This window comes from Monodelphis domestica, chromosome 1, assembly GCF_027887165.1.
Source record: "Monodelphis domestica isolate mMonDom1 chromosome 1, mMonDom1.pri, whole genome shotgun sequence".
Taxonomy (NCBI): Eukaryota; Metazoa; Chordata; class Mammalia; order Didelphimorphia; family Didelphidae; genus Monodelphis; species Monodelphis domestica.
This window is the reverse complement of record NC_077227.1, coordinates 182,560,237-182,582,849: the sequence shown is the minus strand read 5'-3', so window position 1 is coordinate 182,582,849 and position 22,613 is coordinate 182,560,237. Positions and strand designations below refer to the sequence as shown.

General features: G+C 36.9%; 1 protein-coding gene across 8 annotated transcripts in view; it reads left to right on the top strand.

Annotated features, from left to right (window-relative positions):
• The window catches only part of LOC103096141 (protein FAM170B-like), a 269,561-nt gene that overhangs the window by 14,218 nt on the left and 232,730 nt on the right, over positions 1–22,613 (top strand). For 2 of the 8 annotated variants that reach the window (XM_007479897.3, XM_007479896.3), the window contains 3 exons: positions 611–663; positions 1,684–1,790; positions 2,902–3,090. The gene's annotated coding sequence lies outside the window, so the exon portion shown is untranslated. Of the gene's footprint in view, positions 1–594; positions 664–1,683; positions 1,791–2,901; positions 3,091–12,507; positions 13,938–22,613 lie in introns of those variants that run through there. The other 6 variants (XM_007479899.3, XM_007479898.3, XM_056810153.1 and 3 more) reach the window with 4 other exon arrangements.

Sequence of the window (22,613 nt, the reverse complement as noted above, 5' to 3'; positions counted from 1 at the left end):
AGAGTAGTATAAGCTTAAAAATCTATGTTCTACATTTTACACTATTTTCCACCTTTGAAAGCAGAGCAGAGACTTAAATAGAGATATAAGGGGGATTTTACAAGGATTACTGAGGATTTATTCAGACATAAACAAGATATGGGATTATTACTTCTGAATGTGCAAATGATTGACAAGGTTCCTCTCTTATTAACATCAAATACACCAAGTCAGATAAGACCAAGTGCTGTCATGGATCAGGGGGAATGAGAAGAGGGCAGGGTGTCCAGAGCCCTAGAAACACAGCAAATTAATAACAAAAAGTTAGGGTTGACTCTCAATGGGTGAAGGTCCTCATGAGATGAGGAATGGCCTGCCATGTTTATTTCCCTCCTAGCTACTCTCCTGACTCTCCAGTCTTCTTCCCCATTTCACATTTCCCTTCCCATTCTAGTGCTCTTTTATATGTTGTATTCTCTCTTTAGAACAGAAGTTTCTTGAGGACAGGGACTGTATTTTTTTTATGTTTATATCTGTATCCCTAGAATTTAGGACAGTAGCAGCCACATAGTAAATACTGAGATAAATGTTTTTTGCCTGCCTGCTTAATAACAGCAAATATTGCCCTCAGAACTCAAGAGATGACTGATTACTGGTGTAAAGAATAACAAGAAGGAAGAGGAGGTGAGTTGGGGATGATGGGGAACAAGATCCAAAAGCTTCACCCACTGAATATCCTTTTTTCTAAGTCCCCCCCCCCCCATTCTAGTAGAAACTAGACACTCTTTGGCTGTCAGTGAGACTTCTTTAACAAGAATTCCTGACTTTACTTTCCTAAGAAAAAAAGGATCATTTTTTAATCTCAATAGGGAAATCATAGAATCCACATATCTCCTAGACCCAGAGACCTGAGATTATTGTATAAGGGATAGAGAGGGAGAAGGAGAGAAGAAACCAATTCCAGATTGAGGAACAATCTAAGAATAGAGACTAGTATCATTTTTTTATTTGAGGCTCACTTAGGTGACCACTATGAAGGAAGTTCCTTTTTCAAGTTTCAAAGGAAGAATTTTTCTTTTAATTTTTTTTTTTTGGAGGAGGAGTGAGGATGATCCATTTTTTAATTTCAGAAATGTAAGCGAAGTGTGGCCAATTTCTCTTTACTTCTTTGGACTTCAAGAGAGCATTTGAGAATTACATATTTGGAAAGAGAGTGGACTTGGAATGCTTTTCAATAAAAAGCAATAGGTAGGGCCCAGGGAAGAAGAGAAAACTAATAGGAACAGAGATGGGACCTACTATTGATCCATGTGGCAAAGAGGTCAGATGATAGATTCAGCCCTAAATCATAGGTCACAGCAGTGTATATACAGAACTAGAAGAAACCTTAGAAAGTATCCAGTCTACCCTCCTTATTTTAAAGATAAAGAAACTGAGGCATAAAGGTTCAGTGAATCTTTGAGGGTCATACATCCCATAGGTATCTGATGTGGGATTTGACTCAGGTCTTCCTGTCTACTACATTCTATGAAGAGTACTAGGTACTCATGTGTATAACTTCAATTTATTTGAACTAGTTAAGAAGTTATACACCAGAGATTATGTGAAAGGAATGTAGCTTTGTTGGGGGAAGGTAGAAGAGAAGAGGCAAGAAGCCTTCACAAACAGGACATTATTGATATCATGCTGGAATTTTTTTTTCAGTGATAGTGGTTATGTCTGCACATCACCCCACAGACCAGGGAGCAAGTGGAATTAGGAAGAGAGAAGTCACAGTCTCTGAGGGGAGGAGAGATCTACACTGGTCAAAGGTACAGATGAAGGGAGTCAGAGATTCCCAGGAAAGACAGCTTGAGTACCATTATTGGCAAGTGTCTCTAAATTAAAAAATGTTGATTGAGTCATATTTGGCCAGGCAACTATTCAAAGGATAATGAGTTATTAAAAGTCAAAGTTTTATAGATAAGCAGGCTGAGTCAAGGATAGCTATTCTTCTTTCTGTTCTGAAATGAGGTCCAGGATCCATAAAAATTTTTCAGGAAATGCCTCTGACATGGAATCAATAATGTCATGGAGGACACAGCTCTTCCTGTACTTTCTGTAGAGATGCATAATGAGCAAACTAAAAATATCTTATTGCAAAGGCTAAAGATGTCATGTTAGATTATACCAAATTATCTTTTAAATCTCTTCTAAAACTGAAATTCTGTAATTCAATACCTTGTATATTATGCCTGCTGTTAGATATTAATATATGTGTATTTACACAAATAACATTTGTGTGCAGGTATATATGGTGCTTTGTGTCAAAAAATATATCTTATATGCACATACACATTTTCTGTTAACCTTAAGAGCTCCAAGATAACCTCGGTAGTTAATCATCCCTTTAAGTTACCTAATTATCATTTATTTTGCATATTTTTGTTTTTTGCATATACTTATATTTGTTTATGATGTCCTATAGTATCCTCCCAAGGAATTTCAGTTCCTTAAGGACAGTATGTTCTCATTTTTGTTAGCAATAGATGGTAAATCAAATAATGTTGATTGAGTTGATCATGCATCAATCTATCTGAAGAGCAATTTGGAACTGTAGATAGTCACTCTCAGACACAGGATGACCTGGACTCAAATATCTTCTTGAACACATACCACTTGTGTACGTGGATATGTACAAGTGAATATTTATATGCTTATGTTTGGAGAATTTACTTATTTGTTCTATGCCTTGCTGGCCATTCTTTTTAAGATAAGCAGTAATGAGGTCCTCTCACCTGATAAACAGAGGAGAAAAAGTAGAGAGGATTTCCATTCATGTATAATTTGGATAAGATGACTTCTAAGGCCCTCTCCAACTCAAAGATTCTTAAATTAATTAATAAACTGAGAATCATGGTGATTATTTTTCATCCATTACAGTTTTGAAGACAAGGAGATCAGCTGAGATAACCCCGAAGTGTTCATCTGTCTAGCAATATCTGGTGTCAGAAGCAAAATATAGAGCAAAACTTTGATTATTTGACATTAAAAGAATTCTTTGAAAATATCATCCATTTTACCCATGCCTTCATTCCCTAACTTTGTACAATAAACCACTATTGAATTACTGGTAGTCCTAGTTCTTTTTTTAAAAAATACTTTATTTTCATAATTATATATAACAACAATTAGTTTTACACAACTTTTTATTATCATTTATATATATATAACGTGTAACAATTAGTTAATATAATTTCTTATATGCTTATCTAAGAGAAACAAATGAGCTCCTTGGAGTTGTTCTGGATCTTTGCTTTGTTAATAATACTTGAGTCTTTCACAGTTGATCATCATATATTATTATTGTCTCCTGATTCAGCTCACTTCACTTTGCTTCATGACACATAAGAATTTCCAGCTTTTTTTGTAATAATTTTATTTGTCATCTCTTGGGATACAATAATATTCCATTACAATCATATATGACAGCTTGCTCAGTCATTCCAGTTCTTTGCAATCACAAAAAAAAAGCTACTATAAATATTTTGGAACATATAGTTTCATTTCCTTTTTCCTTGATCACCTTAGGAAATAAACCAAATAGTGGCATTATAACTCTTTAAGAATAATTTCAGATTGCTCTCCAAAATGGTTGGATCAGTTCACAGTTCTACTAACAATGTAATGTGTCCCTATTTTCTCATATCTCCTCCAATATTTGTCATTTTGCTTTTTTATCATTTTAGCAAATCTGAAAGTTGTAAAATGAATAAAATCTCAGGTTTCTTTGATTTTTGCATTTCTCAAATCAAGTGATTTGGAGCATTTTTTCATTTAGGTATTTATAGTTTTCATTTCTCAATTCAAAAACTAGTCACATCTTTTGATCATTTATCAATTGGGGAATGGCTCTGTATTCTTATGTATATGACAAAATTCTCTATATATTTTAGATAAGATATGAGACCTCTTTCCAAGAAATTGGCTATGAAAAATTTTTCCCAACTTATAGCTTTCCTTATAATCTTGGCTACATTAGTTTTATTTGTATAGAAACATTTTATTAGTATAGTCAAATTTAGCCATTTTACATTTCATGATACTTTCTATCTCTTGATTATTTGTAAAATCTTCATCAATAAATTTGATAGATAGTATGGTCCCTAATTTGTTTATATCTCCCTTTTTATCTAGGTCATGTATCCATTTTGATCTTTTCTTGATAAATGGTCTAAGATATTAGTCTGTGTCTAATTTCTGCCAAACTGTTTTCTAATTTTCCTAACAATTTTTACCAAATAGTGAATTTTTATCCCAAAACTTGAAACGTTCCCTTTTTTACTGTTATTGAATAGCCTGTACTATTGATCTACTTTTCTATTTCTTACCCAGTACCAGATAGTTTTCATAACCTTCTTTATAATATAGTTTAAAATCTGGTACCACTAAACCTCCTTCCTTAACAATTTTTTTCATTATTTCCTTTGATAGTCTTGACCTTTTGCCAAAAGAATATTTTTCTAGTTCAATTAAATAGTTTTCCTAGTTCTTAAATGTTATTTCTTTGAGCTGATACATAAAATGAGCATTATAATACCCAATGTTCATAATTCATAGGTCTATGTGAGGAACTAATGAGGTATTATATATCTGAAAGGCCTTGAAAACTTTATCAATATAAATACTTAAGTGTTAAAGTTAAGAGATATGGGCAAATTACCCTACCACTGCCTATCCATTACTGCTTTTCTGCCTTGGAACTATTATAGAATATTGATTCTAAGATGGAAGGTAAGGGTTTAAAAATAGAGTGATGATGTGGGATGAGAAGCTTGGATGACTACTGAAACTGTGCTGGTCCCTGTGGCCAGAAAGAGCCTTTTTAGACTTGCCTCAGGTCAACTCTGAGCTTGAACTCTATATCCTTGGAAAACATGTTTACATGATTCAAACTCACAAGAGATAAACTAGGATGCCAATAATAGTAAGAAATATGTTTGGAAAGAAAAATAGATCCATTGTATCTTCACTAATTGGGTACACTTTCCTTCTCCATCTACTCTACTGAAGTAGAGAAAATAAGGTTCTTTCATGAGTATATGTGCAGAATAATAAGACACTGTTTTGGTGATGCTGTACTTTCTGGATTCTCTTATCCTGTCTCTGACCCTTCCTCAGTCTCCTCTGCTCAAACATTTATTTGTATCCCTTCCACTTGGTATGGATGTATGCCAGTGGCTATCTGGTAAGTGCTATATAAATATTCCATTTCTTTCCCCTGCCAGAGTCCTATCCTGGGCCCTTTTCCCTCTACAGTCTCTAACAGTGATCTCATCTGCTTCTATGGGTTCTGTTCTCTCCCATGAATTCTGTTATCTTCATTGGGATGACTCCAAAATTTACCAAGAGGTATCATCTCGATTCTGAGCTCCAGGTCAGTAAAACCAGTTGTCTATTGGACTTTTCAAATTCAATATGATTAAAATGGAATTAACTTCCCCTCATCTGAAAAATACATCCCTTTTCCTTACTTTTCTCATCATGGAGTATATAGCCAGTTTTCCAGGTACTGAGGTTCATAACCTTGGAGTTGGCCTCAATTTTTTATTCTTCACATGTCCCTTTCCCCCATATACTATTGTCAAATTTTGTCAATTTGATCTCCCAACCTCATTTTTAAATTTGTACTTTCTATTCGTAAGACCACCTTCCTAGTTGAAGCTCATTTTCTAGATCAGTGGTTCTCAACCTTTCTAATGCCATGACCCTGCAATACAGTTCCTCATGTTGCAGTGATCCCAAACCAAAAAAATTATTTTGGTGGCTACTTCAAAACTGTAATTTTGCTACAGTTATGATTCAGAATGTGATATGCATTATGTATTCTCATTGCTACAAATTGAGAGGTTGAGAACCGCTGTTCTAGATACTCATTATTGTCAGACCTAGCTGACAGGGGGTCTGATTTGAGGCTAATGAGACAGAGAGATTGAGTAATATGGCAAAGCTTTATTGTGGTTAAGGAAGAGGAGGGAGAGGTAAAGAGAGGAAATGGGGAGCCAGCAAGCAGTAGATGGCTAGGAATATCCACTGGGATGGATAAGGGGAGGATCTTTTATAGGGTGGAGATCTGGGATGAGGTCATCTGGATTGTCTTTATTGGGTAAAGTTGGGGTACTTGTGTCCAGATGATTGGATAGTCCTAAGGGGGTTGACTTTGGGTGTGGGAGCTTTTGGTTCCCAGGCTTGTATAGTCCTTAGTATGGTATAGACAGTGTAAATCCAGAACATCAATCCATCATGGATTCGTCAGGTCACAGCATGGGAAGTAACAGTGCCTTATGAAGTAGAACTACTTGCTTTGTTCTGGAGGAAAGGGGGGCTTTGGTCCCATGATCTATCAATTACATATGAGGAATCTGATACTTTCTGGGGTTTTTGTGTTGATTTTGTGGTAATTCTTGTTTCATTTCTTTTATTTGGTCCATTCTCATTTCTGTACGTCTGTTACTTGGTAATAGTTTTGTGCCTCTTGAACTAGGAACTAAAATGTTAATTCTCCTTTCAAATCTTTCCTCAAAAGCTCTCATTTCCCCTAAAATCTTTTCCCTGATATTTTTCATTTATATAATTTTAAACCTTAAAACAAAGCAAAACAAAAAAAAAAAATCTTGCCTTATTTGTCCAGGAATTCTAGTTGACCTTGTTAGCAGTGCTGTGTTTCTCTAAGAATCTTTGTGTATATATATTTTGAACTCAATTTCATCTTCTGGGGTTGTGTCTTATGTAACCTTGTCATAATAATAATCTTTAAAGAAGGATACCTTTTTTTCCAAAATAAGAACTTTGTAGTAGGAGGAAAGTGGGAGGGAATGAAAGAGAGATGGGAATAAGCATTTGTAAAAACACCTAATATGAGCTTTTTGCATTAAGGGCCATGCAAATATCTTATTTGATACCTGTGAGGTAGATGCTGGCCTATCTCCATTTTATAGATGAAGAAACAGGCCAAAAGACATTAAATGACTTGCCCAGAGTCCCATAGTAAAAGTCTAAGATCAGATTTAAACTTAAGTCTTCTTCCAGACCCAGTGTTCTTATCTCCTGGGACATCTAGCTGCAATAGGGTAAGGCTCTGCTTTCTTCTGAAGGGAATATCTGGGTCCAGTTTGATCCTGATATTTATTCTATGAGGTTCTTGCTGCTTTCTTTGGATATTGAATTTTATATTCTGATCTCAGGGGTTGCTAAGGCCAGGGACATAAAATCTTTAAGTATGCCCAAAGTCAATAGAATTCATATATAAATGGGAGCCACTAAACCATTTACAAATATTCCTGTGAATCAATATTGACATAGAAAACCACATATTAAAATTATTCCTGTTATATTTATTTTGTTAAATATTTCCCAATTACATTTTAATCTGGTTCAACTACACTCAGGAATATAGTTTGATTGCATATTTGACACCTCTGTCCTAAGAAAATTGATTAAGATGGTCTGATTGCTGCACTCTCCTTTTTAACTTTGTAAACTATTGACCTTTATTAAAGCTTGAGTGACACAACTATAAGTTTAGTCCTGATTGGACCTCCAGTAGATTGTCATCTAGCTAGAAAGTTCTTCAGATTTTGAAGATCAGAACCCTTTGGTTGAGCTCCTTGCTCTGGTCACTCAGCTACTAGCCATAGACCAGCCTGGGAAGTGAATCTACAATTTCACTTCTAGAGTTGATGCCAAATAGGGGCCATCTCGTGCTGTCCCTGTTCTTGACCCTGTAAAATGCCTCAGCATAGATCCAAAATGGATGTGTGAAAATGAGTAACTCTTCTTTGCTCTGGAAACATAGCTCCAGGTTTGTCACAATCCTAGTGGCAAGGTCCCATCTGAATCCATATATTGGTTCTACAACCCAGCTTTGGGGTCAGAGCTATATAGCTGCTGGTTGACTCCTATTACTGATACCTACACACTCAAGTCCAGTCCCTGCTAGATGTGTAACTGTTCTTTGCCCTGGAATACAGGTGTAGTTTGGCTCATAGCTAGATGTAGCCCCCCATCTGCACCCCCAAAAATCCACTCCAGATATACAATCCAACTTTGGAATGGCATACATTTTAATTGGATGGCTTTTATTTCCACTCTTTAAGGAAAAATGATTCACTATTTTCCACTGAGTCTCCCTTGTTCAATCTGGCATTCCTCTTAGATCCTTGTTGGAGTAATTGTTGGGAAAAACTGGGTTGCATGCTTCTTCCTATTCTACCATTGTGTCCAATCCCAATTCAGTACTGTTGATACTGATGCCTCCCTGTTATCATTTTTAAACACAGCCCATTATGAACAATATTTATATAACATTCTCCTAGGACTGGTTTGTGCCCATTAATTCAACCAATTTTGTATTAATTTTTGTTACCTGACTTTGTTCTTATGGTTACATTAACTTTTAAAATGTTCCCAAACTCTGATAGCATACTTTGTTCTATTTTATAATCCTCTATGTTGGTATTCATCCTTCATTTTGAAGAGGACCAATGACATCATGGGGAGACGTTTTGACTCATGTATAAATTGGATTTAGGTGAGTCAGGGTTAAATGTACAAAGTCATCAGCCTCAGTCTCTCTTCCAGTCATTGAAATCCAACAGCAAGACAAAAATCAGGATGATTGGAAGGGATTTATATGAATGGATGACTCTCTTTGAGGTCTGAACAAGCTCTAATTTAAGTCCAGCTGACTTTATGGTCAATGGAATAAATTCTTCTTATCTGTTCATTCTATTGGGAATGTCTTCACTTGCTAGCAGTAGACATCTCCCTAACTTATCAATGAGTCTGAGGCCTATTGGTTACCTTCAACTGCCAACATGATTTTTGCTGCTGAACATGCCATAGCTTCTTGGAATTACAGGTGAAATTTGGATGAAAGACATCAAAGGTAGATGAGGAGCCCTGAAAAGAGCTCAGCAAGCCCTCATATCCAAGGTGCTTGTTCTCCTTGAATACTCCATATACCCACAATATTCTATATACTGCCTACATAGAGTATTATTATTATTACCCTAAGCACTCTTCAGTGCTTAATGATTTTTATTCTTTCCCTGCTTATTTGACAGCCCAAATTCATACATCAATCTGACTCCATTTTGTTTAGGCTTTTTCATTAGTTTTAGTTAATCCACAACTTTTCCAGTTGTGAGTGACTAGACATAAAATAATTTATTATTCTAAGTGTTTATGGAAATAAGAGATGAGAAGATGAAAGATGTACACTGACTGAGAAGGATATACATTTCTGGTATCCTCCAAAACTAGTGTGGTGGAAATTCTGGAGGGCATTTCTAGGGAAATATAAAGAAAAAATTTGCTAAAGCCACCAAAGATTTTAAGAAAATTCAGTTAAATATCTAGATTATGATCAGATGATTCAGCAGAGAATACTGAAATCATATATGTGTCAAAAAGATTGCAAACTTCTTTAAATAAAGGTTACAAGACAAAGGAAATAGAACCAAAATCTAGCGATATATAAAAGGCTGTGAAATCTCAAAAGATAAGTAATATTTAATTTTATTAAGTAGTATGTCTTTTCTCTCATATTTGTTTGACCTATCTAAAAGCAATGAATATTTCTCTGATTATTTAAATATCTATTCCTATAAAAAGTGTTTTAAAGATGAATTCATATAGTTCCTAGGTGTGCTTTGCTTGTCAGGTCTGACTCTTCAAGATCCTATGAACCAATGCTCATAGGATTTTCTTAGTAAGGATACTGGAGTGGTTTACCATTTCCTTTTGCAGTGGATTAAGATGAACAGAAGTTTATAAAGTGACTTTCCCAGGATAACCTAGCTAATTAAATATCTGAGATGTAATTTGCACTCAGATCTTCCTAACTCTACACCCAATGTACTCTTTCCCCTGAACCATCTAGCTGCCATTCCTAGATCATGCTTTACTAGATTCTTTCAATTACTTTTCATCTTCTATAATAGTGATAATTTTGTTTATGTTCGTTCTCTTGAGATTGTCTCTAAAACTATGCATACTGTTAGACCCAATGATACCACTACTGAGTCTGTATCCCAAAGAGATCAGAGATAAAGAGAAAAAACCTACTTGTATCAAAATATTTTTAGCAACTCTTTGTAGTGGCAAAGAACTGGAAACTGAGGGGTTTTCCATCTCTTGGGGTAATATATGAATAAGTTGTGGTATGTGGTTATAATGGAATACTATTAAATCATAAGTAATAACAAACAATGACTTCAGAAAAAATATGGGAAAACTTACATCATAAAACTGATGCAAAGTGAAGTGAGCAGAACATTGTATACAGTAATAGAAATATTGTACAATGATCAACTATGAAGGACTAAATCATTATCAGCAAAGCAAATTTCCAGATAATCACAAGGACCTCATGCTAAAAATACTGTACACAGCCAAAGAAAAAACTGTTAGTCTGATTGCAGATCAAAGCATGTCATCTTCCATTTTATTTCCTTCATGATTTTTTATTGTATGTGTGATATGTGTCTTCTGTCACAGCATGAGTAATATGGAAATATGTACTGCATGAAAGCACTGGTATAACCTATGTCAGACTATTTACCACCTCAGAGAATGGGGAGTGAAGGGAAGGAGGAAGAAGATCCAAATCCTAAAATGCCAAAAAACAAATGTCAAAAATTGTTTCTACATTTAACTAAAAATTAAAATGAGGCCATTTGCTGAAAGTTTTGTCTTCTCTCCTCCACCTGATCACATATCATACAGGTACTTCTGCTGATATCTCCTTTTTCATTAGTCTTAAGCAATGAGGTAGAGAAAATTCATATTATGCTGTATGATTTAATAAACGATATTACTCTGTAATACATCTTTTTCTTCATTTTGTCAGACCTCTACTTCTCAGTCTAGCTTACCAGGCAGTTTCTGAAGGGTATAATGTAATGTGGTCACTCAGCCCTCACCAAGGGTCTGCTTGTTCACTAGCTTGGGCTAGGCCCTCTTCAAGGGATAACTTTCCTCTCCTTGCTTTTCTCTATCAAAATGAGTGGCTACTTGGTCTCCAAAGGGGAGGCCAAATTGGGGGGGAAACATGATTGAGATGGGGGGTTTTCTAGGCAAGATTGCCAGAGGCAGCTGGGTCTCATAAAGAAACTAAATTCTTTGCATCAGTACAATCAGACATATTTGAAAGCTAGTACAATTTCCCCAGCTACAGACCTATGGATTGCTCCTCTCTTCCCAACAAGAAGTAATAGGGAGAATCTGAGAACTCTTAACCCACCTCGTCATTAAAGTCTGCCAATAAAAACTGTCTTGCCTTTGCCAGATGAAATCTAAATGATGTACAGTCAGGCCAATCAAAAGGAAGACACACCTAGGATTTGAAGACCCTGTAAGTCCTCATTCCGAGTCTCTGGTCATTGAGAAAGGTCATTGCCCCAAATTATTGGTTAATGCTAGTCGAAACCAATAAATTAATAATGCTCAGGTCCCTGGACTTTGATGAGGTAGCAGCGTGACCTCTTTTACTAACAGTAGTTAGTAAACAAGTCATTATTAGTAAACAAATAACAAGTCACTATTTATAAAGTGATATCTTATCCTGGAGAAAACTGCTTCAGCATCATTTTTTACCTGATGCAGAGGTGACCCTTCTCTTTGCCAAGACAAATTCCTCGACATACACAATGATCCATCTTTCTCCAATAGTTATTATTCCATTTCCTTCTTTTTCTGGTTAACTCTTTGAAAAGGCCATCTAAAATAGGTACCAATTATTCCTTTTCTCTTATTCACACTGTATACTTTGTTGTCTGGCTTCCAAGCTTATCATTCAACCAAAACTGTTCTCTTCAAAGTTAATACTGATTTTTTAATTGTAAAATTTAATGGCTTTTTCTCATCCTCATCCTTCTTGGCCTCTCTGCAGCTTTTGACTCTATTGATCACCCTCTTCTCCTTGATATCCTCTTCTCTCTCTCTCTTTTTTTTCACTATTCTTTCCTAGTTCTCCTATCTGAATATGCTTTCTTAGTATCATTTGCTGCATGTTCATCTAGGACATAACAACTAACTGTGGGTATCCCTCAAGGCTCTGTTTTGGGCTTTCTTTTCCTTAATATTATTTCACTTGATTATCTCATCAGCTGCAACAGATTCAATTAAGAGCATAACCTGGCCCCTATCACCTTTTCAGTCTTCTTTCATCTTAGTCCACCATCCCCACTATATATCCTTTGATCAAGTGACACAAGTCTTCTTGCTATTCCTCATACAAGAAAATCCATCTCCACTAGATTTCTCTCGTGCCGGAAATGCTATCCCTCTTCATCTCATAGGATCAGGAAGATCTGAGTTCAAGTCCTACCTCAGATACTTAATTATGTATTTCCTTATAATAATATTAGGTTGCCAATAAGAATCAAATGAGATAACATGTAAAGTACTTTGTAAATTTATTATTAATGTTGTTATTGTTACCATTACCATCACATCATCTTAGCCAATTTCACCTATTTTTCCTAGTTCTGCTTTCTAGGGACAAGAAGAGCAAGCAGAATCCTTCCAAGTACTTGAAAACAGCTCAAGTCTTCTCTTCTGAAGACTAATGTCAAAGGAAGAGAATGGCTGAGAGCTGCATAGCTCCAGAGAAAGCACAGGTAGGAATCTTCCTAAGGTAATTTGTCTTGAAAAGAAGATACAATCAGATAGATAAGATAGTAGAGAGAACAGTGTCACAAATGTCTAGAGATAAAAAATTCAGAAAAGTGCTCAGCAGTATCAAATGTATAGGAGATAGATCAAAGATAAGGACTGAAAAAAATGCTCCCAAATTTGGCAATTAAGACAGATTTGACACTTTGGAGAAAGTTCAGTGAAGAGTTTGGAAGCCAGATTGCAAAGAGCTGAGGAGAGGAAGTGGAGGTAGAGTATAGACAGATTTTTAGGAGCTAAGTGAGAACTGGAGAATATAGTAGAGTGAAAATTGTGATTTCCCCACCCCTTCTCTTAGTTTCAATGTATTTTCCTATCTATTGGTTCCTTTTACATTATCTTGAAATATACCTAAATTTCATCACATCCTCAAAAACATTAAACAATATGCTTGAGAAAACAGAAGGGGATGGGATCAAAGTGCATGTAGAAGGATTAGACTTGGCAAGGAAGATCATATCTTCATCCATTACAGGGGCTGGAAGATATCATAAGGGATGATGTCTGAGTCATATGAGATGAAGCAAGTATGGAAAGTTTGATTTAGGAAGGATAAGGGCCATTTCATTGTCAGTGACTGGGAGAAAGGAGGAAAGAGTGAGGGATGAAGTTGAGGGAATTTGAGATAAAAGAGTCAAAGTGGTTATGTGATTTCCTCTAGCTCCATTCAGTTGCATGTAATTAGGAGCAATATAAAGAATAATCCAGGAAGAACAAATCTTCTGACTATATTTTAATTTTAATATGAGGCATGAAAATCAAAGTCAATGACCCCAAACGTTAGCAGCAAATAATTTTTGTGGACAAAAAGAAGACCAAGGTGGAGTGTGGAAATAGGGGCTCAATAATTTGTGTAGTCTCACACACACAGAGAAATAAACATTAAAAGTAGATTTTCATCAGACATAATTTGTAATATTTTACCCCTGGGCATAAAGAGGTGGATTGATGGGTGTCTAGGGTGGGATTGCTGACAACTCTTAAACTGGGTTGGATCAGAGCATATGCTTATCATAACTACCATGAAAAGGTCCCAGTGAGGCAGGAAACTTCTGGCTTGGTGTGGTTTATTGGGGAAGAAAAGGGATTTCAAAAGAGGCAAAAGGGGAGAGGTTGTCAAACAGTCACATTGATACATACATTATAATATATATGAATGCATGTATCCTTATATCTAAATAACAAATATGATTAGCTTTTAATGTAATTATTCTATACTTAAATGATTAGCTTAATCTTCACACAAAAATTCAAAAGTTGACTCAATAGTTAAGTCTACTCAACAGCTGAGATTATTTCTTACTATTAAATCAGAAAAATTATGAGAAGTTTTTAACTAGTAATTATGCCTGTCAAGCAATAATAATTCTTAAATCAATCATCAAAATTATCAGCAGAGGGTGTATAAAGAAAATAACCCAGGTATGGAAAGTGCCCAGCCAAAACAGAACAAAGGCTCTGAGAATAGACAACTGTGTGGGTTAAATGGGCCAACTTTACTGTTCAAAATTGAAGGAAGTAATTAGAGCCGAGATAATGGCCTGAGAAAGTAAATGGTCTGAGGTGTGAAGGTATTGGAGGTTTGATGAGAGAAAAGAATGGGTTGAGGAAGGGTGAGGTATGGGGGGGAAACAGAATTATGAGAGTCAGATAGATGATTGTCAGAATTTTTAATTAGTGAAAGGGAAAACTGTAGATACTGGGGAGGTCCTATGAGTAATTGCTGAGGTAGAAAGAAGGAGTAGGTCATAGGAATTAAGGAGACTGAGGTATTGAGAGGATAGGGAATTTGATGGACATCAATGCTTACTATAAGAACAGGAGTTGGAAAGGAGAGGAAGATGATGAACCAGCTACTGAACTACTTTAGAAAGGAAAATTAAGCAGGGGCCAATACTTAACAACCACTATAACTAGGATTAGTTGGAAATCTTTGATACTGTGAACTTGGAGGAAAGAAAGACTGCTGAATAATGGTGGTAAAGGTAGAGCCAGGAAGTGAAACAGGAAGCAAAAAAGATTAAATAATCCACTCTAAAACCAGTATGTGAAGAATTATGGGTGAAGTTCTAGGTGGAGAGTCCATGACAGGGCACTGAGGGATGATCATGGTTAGGATAGAATGTGGATGTGGATGCAGCAAAAGAAAATAAGGAGCAGCTAGGTGACTCAGTGTATTGAGAGCAAAGCCTAGAGGTGGGAGGTCCTGGGTTCAAATCTGGCCTCATATATACTTCCTAGCTGTATGTCTCTGTGCAAGTCACTTAACCCCCATTGCCTCACCCTTACTATTCTTCTGCTTTGGATCTATTACACAGTATCAATTCTAAGATAGAAGGTAAGAATTTAAAAAAAGGAAAAAAAATGAAAACGAGTAGTTGTCAGGTCCTGGGTGAACCAAGGGAATAGTATCTTAAAGCTCTAAGGAGGAGAATATTGGTTGAGTTGATCAATAAATTTTGCAGGGAGATCATGAAAGGATGAGAAAAGGTCATTAGGTTTAATGATTAACCACATTGTTTACCTTGGAGAGACTAGTTTCAATAGTGATTTGAGAAGACAGAAAGCAATTTAGAAGTTAATGTGAGAAATACAAGAGGGTAGATGGCATTTTCTAGAATTTTGACTTTGAAGGGGAACAGGTATATAATAAATAATAATAGCTAGCACTTATATGGTGCTTTTAAAGTTGACAAAGTGCCTTACAAATATCTCATTTGTATCCTCACAATAATCTTGGGAGTTGGAGGCTATAACAAATAAAAGGTGATTTTTAAACAAAGAACATAAATGAAACCAATAAAATAGTAAATGAATAAGGTGAAAATATAGCAAAACCAGAAGGAATAAAACATATAATCAGAACATATTATGCAGATATGTGCTAATAAAAACAACAAAAAAGATTCAAGCAAAATATTTTTAAATGATACCCAAACTATCAGAAAACTAGGTAGAGATCTTTAACAAACTAATCAAAGAAAAGTGAATAATGCTTGACCTAAAGGAATTACCAAAACAAAGAAACAAAGGAAAAGCCTCCTAGTCCTGGTAGATTCACAGGAGAATGAAATTACGAAGGAACAATATCCACACTTTAAAAATTATTCTCAAAAATTGAGAAAGAAAAAACCTTACCAAAATCTTTTTTTAAATCATTTTTTTCAGTTACATGTAGAAACAATTTTTAACAATTGTTTTCTGACATTGTTACCCAGATCTTCCTCCTACCTTCCTCTGCCTCCCCCCAGTGAATAATCTATTTTGTTATACCAGTGGTATCATGCAATAAATATTTCCATAATCCTAAAGCTGTGTAAGACATATATCACACATACAAGAAAAACTTTTGAAGGAAATAAATGGAAAGATAGTGTGCTTAGTATTGCATTCAGAGTCATGTTTTCTTCTATGGCTGTGGACAGTATTTTCACTATGAGTCCCTTGGGGTTATCCTGGATAATTGCATTACTTATAATAGTAATGATAATAATAATACAATATTTCTATTACCATATATAATTTTTTCTTGTTCCTCTCAATTTACTTTGTGGCAGTTGATATATCTTTCCAGGTTTTCCTAAAATCACCCATTCAACATTTTTTATAGCACAATAATATTCCATTACAACCATAAACTACAACTTGTTCAGTCATTCTCCAATGGATGTGTTGTGGGAAAACTAGTTTTGTCATGGGAGAATGAATGCTGGTTATTTCCCAAAGAACTCCCTTTCCCAAAGGGAAAACTCTTTCCCAAAGAATTCCCTTCATCTGAAGTCATGAAAGTATTTATTTAAGGGTGTTACAAATAGTGTAGCCAGGACAACGGCAAAGCCCCAAGATGATGGAAAAAGCTATGACAGGGATTTCAGGTTTCTACATTTTTATTACAGGTCTGGGGTATATGCCCTCCTCCCATCCTAAGATTTTTCCACCTTCTCTCAGATTATTCCTCCAAGGTGAATTCCAGAGGAAGAGGCAGGGAAGGAGTGCTAAGATCCTCAGTGTACCTGGGTGATGTTCCTTCCCATGTCCTGTATGTTATAGTGCTTAAATGTCCTTTCTCAGTCTTGCAAAACTCTTATCAAAGGTAATAAAGTCATAATATAGCTTAAATACTTCTCTCCTTCCCTCTAGGCTTTCAAGCTATTATCAACTGGAAAGGAAGTATTGTAAGGGTGATATTAGAAAATGAGTATTGTTTTATTAAATTAGGCTGGATTTATTAGAGTGGCTGGCTTGAGAAAAGAACTAGAGTTTGAAGCAGAGCTGAGAGAGCATGTTGATTTCAGATGTTGACAGTTATAATTGTTTTTCTGTGTCAATTACTCTCTCTGGCAGTTGGGAGTTGGTCTCTGGTAGTTGGCAGACACACACTCGGAGACTCTCTCTCTCAGGGCTGGAAGAGGTAACATCTTTGCCTCTCTCTCTTTCTGAGGAAAGATCTGAAAGAGCTCGATGTTTTCTTTTCTCAACTTGGGAAACACTATTGACTATCTATTGTGGTTTTTATAGATTGTTTAACTCTGAGAAGACCAAAGAAAAACCTAGTCTTTGGTTTGGAATCTGGGTCTGTTAAGACTTGATTCTCATTGAGACTCAACCAGCTAGCCTTTGCTATTTTATAATTTGAAGGCAAAGTTAAGAAGTATAAGGATAATAGCAGTAGTTTTTATTTAGATAGTATAAATTTGGATTAGTCAGATCAGGGAGGAGTAGTGTTGCCTGTGAAACATAGGAGAAGCAGTTCCTTGTGGAACCAGGGAGTTTATTTGCATGGATTTAGAATCCCTTAGAATTAGAAATACTTCTTTATCCTTATATATTTCAATAAATATATTATTTTTATAATAAGAGTCTCTAGCGTCCTTGAGCCTGGCCCTGAAGGGAAGTTCATATTTGAGCTTCACTTCATCACTGAGCATACTTTTAATTACATCTATCAAAAGGATCTGAACAGTTTTGAACCTATATTGATCAGTTTTTCCATCAAACTGTTTTAGTTTTACAAGTTGCAATTTTATTTTTACAGTATACACAGAGTTTGAATCTATTTTCTGCTATCTAGGGGGAAATAAACCATAAGATCTAAAAGCACCATTAAAGAAAAAGAATTTTAAAGCACCATTTCTCATTTCCCCCACTGCACAACCCTCTCCTAAGCTTGCAATTTTTTGCTGCTACAAATAGGGGCACTAAACTTTTGTATATATATGTCCTTTTCCCTTTTTCTTTGATCTCTTTGAAATATCTCCAGAATAATTCTATTAATTCACAGTTCCACCAACAGTTATTAGTGCTATTTTCCCACATTCCCTCCAATATTTATTATTTTCTTTTTGGGTCATATTATTTAATCTGATAAGTTTGAGGTGGTGTTTTAGAGTTGTTTTAATTTGCATTTGTCTAGTAATAATTGGGAGCACTTTTTCATGACTATAGATAGTTTTAATTTCTCCATATGAGAACTGCTTCTTCTTTGATTATTTTATCAACTGGAGAATGACTTGTATTCTTATAAATCTGACTTGGTTCTCTGTGTATATGAAAATATGAGGCTTTTGTCAAAGATACTGGTTATAAAAATTGTTCCCTATATTTTTGTTTCCCTTCTAAACTTGCTTGTATTGATTTTGTTTCTACAAAACCTTTTTTAGTTTAATCAATATGATCTGTTTTATTTTTTGTAACCTACTCTTTGTCTTATTTGGTCATAAATTCTTCCCTTATCCATGCATCTGACATGCAAACTATTCAGTATTCCCCTAATTTATTGATGGTATCACCCTTTATTTCTAGATAAAGTATCTATTTTGACTTTATCTTGGTACTTGGTGTGAGATGTTCTTTGCCAAGTTTCTGCCATATTATTTCCACTTTACCCAGCATTTTTTGACAAATAGTTTCTTCACTCCAAATATTGGATCCTTAGGTTTATTGAAAATTAGGTTACTTATGGTCTCTATTTATGTTGATGACCTAACCTATTTTGTAAATTCATTACTCTATTTTTTAGCCTGTACTAGATTGTTTTTATGATGACCACTTTATAATACAGTTTGAGATCTGTTGGAACTATGCTACCTTCATTTTTTTTCATTAATTCCCTTGATGTTCTTGACCTTTTATTCTTCAGGATGAATTTTGTTATTATATTTTCTAGCTCATGAAATACCTTTGGTAGTTTGATTGATATGACACTGAATAAATTAATTTAGGCAGAATTGCCATTTTTATTATATTGGCTTGGCATATCCATGAACAATTGATTTTTAATGTAAACTCTTATGCCAAAGGGCATAACTGGCTTTTTGTCAATGCACCTACCAATTACTGGCTTTGCTGTCTTCCTCTTTTACTTCTCTCTTATCTCCAACTATTGCAATTTCCCCATAGGAAGTGCACCATATTTAGCTAGAAGGTCTTTAGAGGTATAAGCTGGATATTTGAGATGATTCATTAGGGAGACTAGGCATGTAAATCTGTGAGATTTCAACCTTCCTGTCTCCCAATAGACTCACAGCGGGACCTGTGAAAGGGAAGTTTTATCCCCTTTGTCTATGTTAAGTTAATCAATCAAGAACTTAAAGTATCCCTACTTAACGATTAGTAAGTCACTAACAAAGAAAGTTCATGCCCTAATAGACTACAAATACTCCCCCCACACTCCCGGGCAGTGCTAGGCAAATTGAAAAGCTGTGATTGATTACTGAGATGTGACAAGGAAAGCTGATTGATGGAGAAAACTGTATATAAGCAGGAGCTTGAGAGAGATTCAGGGTCTTTATTCTAGCTCTTTTGATTCTTAAGCTCTTCATTCTTGGAAGCCTTTAGCCTAAGGAGTGTGAGCTCTGGTGGGATTCTTGATGGTCTTGGCCTCATGTATGCTGAAGGTTCTAGGCGTTTTTTTCAGTGTCTTTGGCTCTTCAGATTTTGGCTTCCTGATCCAGATTTTGGATTCTGCTGAGATTTGCATTTGGATTCACATTTGCAGTCTGGAGGTCTTGGGATATTTTTAGCTAAATATTTTTTACCTCTTTCCTTTTTCCCATTTTAATATCTCTACCTTGCTGTAAATGAAGCTACTAACAGTCTACTGACTCATAGTTTAACTTTTATAAATGGCGACCACAACAATTATTTATTATTTTTGTCAAACCCAAATTTTTAATTATTACATTTGGACACCTAATTTTAATTATTACATCTGAGAACATGATTGCTCCTCCTGCTCTTATTTTATTTTACTTTAGCTGAGGCAAAATAGACTCTGCTCTGGACTCTTACTTTGTGCTTCTCTGCTTTAAATGTTTCTTGTACATGAAATATAGTTGGATTCTGATTTTTAATCCACTCTTCTATCTATTTTGTGGGTGAGTTTATCACATTCAAATTCTTGTGATTACTAGGTCTATGTTTCCCTCCATCTTATTTTCCTTTGTTTATTCTTCTCTCTTATCTCTCAGCCTTTCCCTATTCATTAATATTTTGCTTCTGACCACCACTTCTTTCACCCTCCTTCTTGTCTGCTCCGGGGTGTATGGGGTGCTCAGGGAGGGGTAGTATCTCGGGTATGGAGGGCTTATCGTGCCCTCCTAGGGCAGCTCTCCAGCCTCTGACCCCCACCTAACACCCAGCTCTCACTTGTGGCTCCCAGTAGCTGCTAGCATGCAGCAGCGGCCACACCCTGGGCAATGGCTTCGACAGGCTGGCTAAACCTTGTGAGGGTAGCCATCAGATCGTCGACCCCTGGTGAACCAGGGCTTTGCTCACCCAGCACGTGAAGACTGCTTCGGCGGAACAGGCGGAAGAAACCAATAAGAAGGTTCAACGGCTGAGATGGTGATGCAGCAAAGCATTGTGGAGTGCTTAGGGTGTGTTGGAGCACAAAAGACAACACGGCCATCCAATGCAGCTGAGGAAGTCTCCAGGTGTAACGACTTTTCATACCACTGGACCCAGGCATCCAATGCCGAGAGAGTGGGACTGTCTCTGTGCATCGACTTTTCCACTTAAATCTACTTCATGCACAAGTATCTTTGTGCACACTCATCTATCCTAACCCCGTCCACCCTCTTCAAGACCTGCAGTGATGGGGGAGTGGTGACGCAACAGGTGGAGGTGACCACTGGCAGTTGTAGTCACGATCCTGCACGTAGGTGGCCCACGGACCAGTGGTCGCTCGGCCCTGTAGGGCAGCAGGGACATTTGGCAGCATCCTGGGCGACTGAGGAGCCCTCTCTAGGACAGCACTGCTCACCCTAATGAAGGGAAGGGACTAGAAAAGGTATCCCAAACATTGCCTGCCCTACAAACACCCGGTCAGCACACTGCAGCTGGCAGGTCATCCCTTTAAGCAGTTGAAACCAAAGAAAACATAATACAAAGAAACTCCTACTAGGAGCATGGAACATCAGAACATTAGTTGATAGAGAGAATACCCCAAGACCTGAGAGAAGAACAGCTCTAATCGGTAAAGAACTGGAGCGATATAACATCGACATCACAGCCTTAAGCGAAACACGCTTACCAGAAGAGGGATCACTCAGAGAACCCACCACTGGATACACCTTCTTCTGGAAAGGTAGAGCCTCAAATGAAGACGGAATCCACGGTGTTGGCTTGGCTATCAAGACCAGTTTGCTCAAACAGCTTCCAGACTTGCCTGTGAGGATCTGCGAGAGGCTCATGAAGATCCATTTATCTCTCAGCAAAAACCGGTATACCACAATCATCAGCACATATGCCCCAACACTGACCAGCACAGAGGAGACCATTGAGCAGTTCTACTCTGACCTGAGTGCCGTCCTGCACTCAGTGCCCACAAATAACAAGCTGATACTACTGGGAGACTTCAATGCCCACATTGGCCAGGACCATGAAAAATGGAAAGGAGTACTCAGCAAACACAGCATGGGCAAAATGAACAACGGCCTACTACTACTGAGCAAATGCTCAGAGTTTGAACTCACCATCACAAACACTATGTTCAGAATGGCTAACAAATATAAAACAACATGGATGCACCCACGATCAAAACAGTGGCATCTCATTGACTACATCATTGTACGCCGGCGAGACATCCAGGATGTACAGATCACCAGAGCCATGAGAGGAGCTGAAACTGGACAGACCACTGATTGGTTAGAGCGACTCTTCAAATGCGCATTGCGCCTTGCCATCCAAAATGCGTCCAGACAGTTCGTGCATTTTACAACATGAGTCGTCTTAGAGATCCATCTTATTTGCAAACATTCCAGTCCTGCCTGGATGACAAGCTGTCTGCCAAGGGACCACTCACTGGAAGCTCAACCGAGAAATGGAACCAGTTCAGAGACGCAGTGAAGGAAACATCAAAGGCAGTCCTAGGCCCCAAACAACACAACCACCAGGACTGGTTCGACGAGAACAACACTGCTAATTGAAGACCTATTGAGCAAAAAGAACAAAGCCTTTATGGAGTGGCAAAATAACCCAAACTCTGCTCCTAAAAAGGACAGATTCAAGTCTCTCCAAGCCACAGAACAGTGTGAGATCAGGAAGATGCAAGACCAATGGTGGGAAAAAAAGGCAGAAGAAATCCAGCGCTTTGCTGATACAAAAAACTACAAACAATTTTTCAGTGTCCTCAAGACTGTCTATGGGCCATTAAAACCCACCACCACTCCCTTGCTATCCTCTGACGGTGACACTCTCATAAAAGATAAACAAGGCATCAGCAACAGGTAGAAAGAACACTTCAGTCAGCTTCTCAACTGACCCTCTTCAGTCGACCAAAGCGTCCTTGACCAGATCCCCCAAAACCCCTCCATTGAACAACTTGATGTCCCTCCTTCAATAGAGGAAGTCCAAAAAGCCATTAAACAAATGAGTGCAGGCAAGGCACCCGGTAAAGACGGGATCCCAACCAAGGT